Genomic DNA, 6,541 nt, shown 5'->3' with positions numbered 1-6,541 from the left:
TAGCAGCACATCACCCCAGCGTCACCCTCCAACTAAAACCTCTGCAGAGACTCTGGCAGGTGTCTGCAGGTTCAAACCTGCAAGTTTTACATAAAAGCTGATTTGTCATCTGATTCAGGATCAAACTCATCAGGATGCGATAGGATAATAAGATTATTCCTTTATGACATCATAATTAAATAAGAAATGGTTTATTTATCTCACAAGTTTGAAAATTAGGCAAAATAATATGAAAAATATCTCAGTATAAAAAATAAAATGTCAGAGGAAATGGCTTGGATAATTAAAAATAATTAAAATACTAACAACAAAATCCCTTCATCTGTGCATGTGTGTATATCTGCTGGTTCATGTGTAGGTCTGGGTATATGTGGATGACAGTGAGTGAGAGATGATGATTCCAGTGTCACTAGATGGCAGCACCAGACCGTGCTTTAAGCTGTAGCAACACTGAAGCAGAGCAAAGTTACAAAGGTTTTACCCTTGATAGGACCTGGGACCATTTCGTGGCCTTTCCGTTTTTTAATTCCACGCCATTTCCACTGTGTTTAATGGAGTATAGCCAAATTTTCAAACATGTATTTTTTTCCCATTTTATTTTAAAATTTCAGTCTGAGTTTTTTAAATGAGCTTAAATGGCTGAATAAAAGGCATACATCCACTATCGAACCTCGTGGCCGATTTGTGCCCCATTGAAACCCATTATAAACGCTATTTTTCACGCCAGAAAAATTACGGTCAAAGGGATCGTCAGGTTTCTAGCTTAGGTTTCGTTTTTCGTTGTTGCGTCATCCCCATCCTAGCCTGTGTGTTCTGTTTTCTAGCTTTCCAGTTTGGTTTCTGTTTTCCTTTTTGCCAGCAATAAACCTGAGAATCTTTGAGTTTAATTTTCCGCCTCTGTGAGTCTGCATATTGGGTCAGTTTCCTGCCTGCCTTCACACAGACCATGACACCTGGGTCTAAGGAACCGAGGGTCCATGAGCAGTTGGTGACTCATATTATATTATCTGTTTTTGCTGCACTGTGCTGCAGTTCCTGTGTTTTCATGCTTGTATGTATAGGCAGGTGTATGTGTGTCGGTGTGATAGGCACCTTCATGCCTGGTGGATGTGGCCCTGCCAGGTGGCTGACCACACCTGAAGATCATGCTACGCACCTGCAGCTGATCAGCCTGTAGGAGGAGCTACTTAGGAGTGTGGTGGAGCTCTCTTTGACGGTGGATTGTTGCGTGAGGTTCCATGTCAGTATTCTTAGTGAGATGCCTGCTGTAGAAAAGTGGCTTTATGGTAGTGATGGCCAAATGAAGCTTTCTGAAGCACTGAAGCTTGGATTGAAAAACGGTTCATTACTCGAAGCTTTTCAACACAGTCCTCTCTGGTGACATCTGGTGGCCAAAAATATGAAGAGCAGCTTGAATCCACAAAATAAAACCAACTGCTTCATAATGACTGCCCACTCTACAGAGTGGAATTCTGTCTGATGTTGGGCCACTTTGTGTTGCTTTAAACGTGTATTTTTTGGGGTGACAAAAATGTTGTTTTTCTTTAATACATAATTTTGAGCAGTAAACTCTGCTTGTTTAAACATGCACCATTGTGTGATTTTTCTTTGCTTGTGACTTCTTGATGTTGGTAAATACAATAATTGAAAAATACCACGTTACATATAATATACATATGATAATGTACAACACATTATGGAGTATGTTTCTGCTGTGAGGTCCCGCCTCCATGTACTTATGCAGTTAATCGCTAGACGGGTATTTTTATAAATAATATTATATTTTGGGAAATTTTCCCAGACATATTTTTGACCTGGAGGTAGATTTGATTGTGAACTGGAAAGGGAAAATGCTTATGAACTTGCAAATTAAAAACATGATGCATTTAAAGTAGCCCTTTTCCATTTGTATTTAAGAAGAGAATTTGTTCTAGTGTGCGTTCTAAGTTCTCTTGCCTTAAGGAAAATCCCTTCACATGGCACAGAAGAGGCTGGAGCGCACAGAAACTGGTAGAGATGCAGTTATATGGTCTAACTGGGCCCCACAAACTATCAGCTAATTAAATTGCTGCACATTTTTTGCAGACTAGCAGTTTAAGATTATTTAAAACATAAATTATTTCTTTTTATAACATTAAATGTAAAGAGTCAAATAGAAGTCTTTCTAAAGTTATTTAATGATATTGTAGCGGCTCAGGGCTGTTCGGGGTTCTGTTTGTACAGTTATGTTTTGTGTATGTTGCCATGGTGACGGGTGACGCCCTCTCGCTGCGACGGTGTGTCCTTCCGGGGTCAGAGGGCGCCCTGTGTGTTGGTGTTGTTGCCGCGCTGAGCAGTTAGGTAGCGGCAGTGTGTTTTTCTGCAAAACGGCTGTGCTCCCTGGCTAGCTCACGGGAAGCACGACCAAACGATACCTCCGTCTCCTCCTTGTCTGAGCTCGCCACAATATTTATATTATGAAAAGCAGATTTTTGACATTTTAAGTTTGTCCCGTTGTCAGATAAAATAAACACGCACAAAACAAAAGCAAACAACAAGAACACAAAGCTGGAAAACCCACCCGATTGACCAAAATCAACTCAAAATATTCCCACACAACAGAACCTACTCTATTCCTCGCTGGCTCCAAATCTCTCAGTAGAAATATCAGTGGTTCGCTATCTGTCACCATCAAAACACTCCACAAATCCCGCGAATGATTCGCTTCCTTATAAACCATTGAATCAGATACCGAGGCAGTCAGATATGTAAAGAGCTTTGGGGTCCTTAGGGACTAGTAAAGCGCTATATAAATACAGGCCATTAAATGAAGCATCGGACGTCACTGATCACGTGACTCTGGCCAAACAAATCAAGCTTCGACACACGCACCGGAGCGTCAGCTTCAAGCGGGCCATCACTACTTTATGGCTGTCTCCCCCAGGAGGAGTGTGAAAGGCCAGAGAGAGGAGACAGGGGAGCAAAGAAAAACATGGACTTTTTGGAGACGGCACGACACGGGAGTCAAGGGAGTGCACGGCAGGTTTTTGTGTGAATTATTTACACCACTGTAAATAAATGCACTGTTCATCACAAAGAGTCCAACGTTTGTGTCTTCATTTCCCACATCCCCAAAGTGTGCCACACAGCCAGTGACAGCCATGGATTTAACACCTTTCCTCTGCTTTTTCCTTACTACATATTTTTGGGGATTTGCTTCTGCTCTCGATGGTAAGCTGAACAGCACAAGTATACGCAAACAAGTTTAGAAAATTATATAGAAAATAATTAATTGAAATATTTTTTTTCAGGTCAAGCTGTGCTTTCTGTAGTATACTGACAGTTGCTCTCATAACTCAAGTAACCGTTCTAAAATAACTTTGTCACTGATGTCTTCAAAAAGGTCATTATAACCAGTGTTGGGAAGGTTACTTTTAAAATGTATTCCGTTACAGAATACAGAATACATGCCCCAAAACGTAACGGCGGTACATGTATTCCGTTACTCCCCAACACTGATTATAACCCAGTAGTTATTAAGACCAGTAAAACCAAATGTCAAATACGTGCATGATTTGTGCTTCTTCCCTCTCTCCTTCTGTAATGCATTTTTGCTTGATGATATGAAACAGTATATTTAAACTTTATATTGTTTTATATTTTATTAAGCACTAGCAGTGTCTGCCTATTATTGTCTTTCTTTTTTACCTCTACTACTTTCGACCTTTATCTACTGGATTGAAAGAAAAAAAAACGAATTTCCTGTTCGGGTTTTTCCCCTGCTGTTAACAAGAAACTTGTGTTGCTTACTTCAGGCTAAGCAGGTATTTTGAGTCACTCCAAGGTAGACTTGACAACTGATATGATGATAATTTAATTTTAAAGGATTATGAACAGTCAGTCATTGCATTTCATTTGTAGATAAACATGGGAAAATGTTGACATTTGAATTAAGAACAACACTAACATGGAGTATAATAGTATAAATGGAGTTAATTATTATACTACTGGTTCTTGGTGGAATGGATATATAAGATTAAAAAAAAGGTTGAGCAGCACCGCCGTGACATTGTACATTTATGGCTCAGAGATATATTTCTTCTGGAAAGAGAACGTTAAACTGTCAAAGCGTCAAAGGCTCATTTGACAGTGACGTGCTTTATATAAATATTTTCTTTCTTTCTTTTCTGTTTGACTTAGACCAAAAACAAGTTGTAGAAGCTGGAGAGAATGCACTACTGAAGTGTTGTGATTCCAGTATCGGTAAAATCGAAAAGTTATCATGGATCAGGAGAGATGTGGGAACAAATCTGCATGTTTTCTTCTACCGAGAAAATCGCCTCTATGAAAACATCCAGCATCCATCCTTTCGTGGCCGAGTGAAGCTGAGTGATCCACAAATTAAAGATGGAAATGTGTCCCTCATTCTCTTCAACACCACCACTAATGACACTGGAACATATGAGTGTTATGTGGTAGGCACTCACGCTGGACGCCGTAAGAGAGCAGTTTCTGAAGCCCAGCATGTAGTGCAGCTGAAAGTTAAATCTATAAGTACGTTTTGGCATCTTTAGCCTAAGTTAGATGAAATCTACACAATGCACCTTTTTTTTTCTTTTTTAATAAAGCAAAAGCCATCATACCTTAAAACCATTGTAAGAAGATCAGAAGTCTGTTTATATGATTTTAAATTGGTTTCATTTTAAGTATCGTGTCAAGTGTTTTTAATGTAAATTTATTGATCAGTGATGTTACAATTTACAAACAAATTAGAAACTAACACAAACAAATTCCAAAGTTTACTATGATCTTTCACTGCTTCTTCCATTTATTAATTGATAATGTCTGACAGCACCTCACGCATGTTTCTCACCTGCAGCTCAGCCACGAGGACTCACAGAGGATGGATCTGTTGAACTGATGGTTGGTCTGTCAGCTTCTGCTGGGCTTCTTGTTGCTACTGTTGCTGGTTTTGTGATCTACAGAAAATTTGCGAATTCAAATTATCGCTCTCCTTCTGAACAAAAGCCAGTTTCCAGGACTCCCAAGGAAACTGGAAAGATGACAATGGAAGTCCAACCCGAGAGTCCTCTCCTATTAAACAGTTAAATACAGACTGAAGAAGTCACTTGGACGAGAGATGAAACGTTTCTCCTACAAAACGCTACGTCTGAATGAACAGAATCAACTTTTGGAGAGTTAAATATATAAATTTTTGTTTTCAAGTCTCAAAACAGAGTTAAAGCTAATGTGCACTGTTGTTCTCTCAGCCCACTGAGAGGAAAAGCACATCTTTATCAAAAACTCCTGCAACAACCTCTTTTTGTGGATTGTGTGCTTTTATTGTCTACTTTTTTTTTATTTAGGAAAGTGCATGTTAATTACATGTAAAAAAAAATTACATGAATGTAAACATACCAGATTATAGCCAAGGGCTAATTTCCATCTGTTGTCCATAAAACATAAAAAAATAAACATAATAATTCATAAAAAATTCATAATTCATTCATAATCTATTTATCCCCTTCGTATATTTTATTTATATTTGTCTCTGTATTTATATGTGTGTGTGTGTGTGTGTGTGTGTGTGTATATATATATATATAACATTCTGTAACTGTAACTTCTGTCGGTGCTGTGCTTTTTTGGAAACCGAATTTCCCAGAGGAACCCACCCGAGGGATTAATAAAGTTCTATCTTATCTTATAATAAAAACTCCATCACCAAACTCACACATACACACCATTCTGTTCCCAAATGAAACATTAAAACTGTACAACTCATACATGATCACACACTTGATTTCTCCATAACCAGTTTTTAACCTTTGCCTTAAACAAGTTGAATGTCGAGCATTCTCTAATGGGTTGAGGAAGACTGTTCCACAGATGGCCACCCTGGACAGAAAGGACGTTCTGCCCAAATGCTGTCCGTCTGTGGGGTTGTAGCTCGAGTGGTCCTGTCTGAGCTTTCTTTATGCCTAATGAACTCCTTTAGTGGTGGTGGAGCAAGGGAGTGTAAGACTTTATATATTAAACACACTCTTTTAAATTTCACTAAGTTATTGAAGTTCAGTAATTTGTGTTTTTTTAACACATGACAGTGGTGGTGGGAAGTCGGTTTTTTGTCAAGTACTTTTAAACTTCTTTTATAAATGTTTTCAATAGTTTTAAGTGTTGTTGGACAAGCAAGTGACCAGGACGTGAAACAATAGTCCATATGAGAGATGATCATACTAGCCATGGTTATTTTCTAGAGAAGTGATTATACAAGCCTTTGTTCTTCTGGTATGCTGTTGCTCGTGTTCATGAAGATCTAATTACACTGGAATCTTGAGAATCTAGTTCCTGACTGATTAGAATTTCAAATGCATATTTAAAAAAGTTCCACTACCATCTCCTTTTATTTCCTCATTCCTTTAGTCTTAAAGTGCGCAAAGTTAAACTCACAATCCAACAAGTGACTTTATCTCACAGTGGGTAAATCCAGGGAATTTCTTGTTATTGTTAACAAGTTAATATGAATTAAAAGAAGGAAAAATCTCCAGCTTCAAATGGACAA

At 38.4% G+C, this 6,541-nt stretch overlaps 1 long non-coding RNA gene across 1 annotated transcript; it reads left to right on the top strand.

Annotated features, from left to right (window-relative positions):
- The first annotated feature begins 2,163 nt into the window (after positions 1 to 2,163).
- Positions 2,164 to 5,528, top strand: LOC146713260 (uncharacterized). The gene is made up of 3 exons (XR_014917596.1): positions 2,164 to 3,210; positions 4,180 to 4,533; positions 4,859 to 5,528. It is a non-coding gene; the product is annotated as an uncharacterized LOC146713260 (long non-coding RNA).
- The last annotated feature ends 1,013 nt before the right edge of the window (positions 5,529 to 6,541 follow it).

The sequence above is a fragment of the Copadichromis virginalis genome, linkage group LG3 (assembly GCF_057382275.1).
Source record: "Copadichromis virginalis isolate Kocher_CV1m ecotype Utaka linkage group LG3, C_Virginalis_male_GT1.1, whole genome shotgun sequence".
Classification (NCBI taxonomy): domain Eukaryota; kingdom Metazoa; phylum Chordata; class Actinopteri; order Cichliformes; family Cichlidae; genus Copadichromis; species Copadichromis virginalis.
Note: the sequence above shows the minus strand (reverse complement) of the source record. Positions and strands in the feature narration are given on the sequence as shown.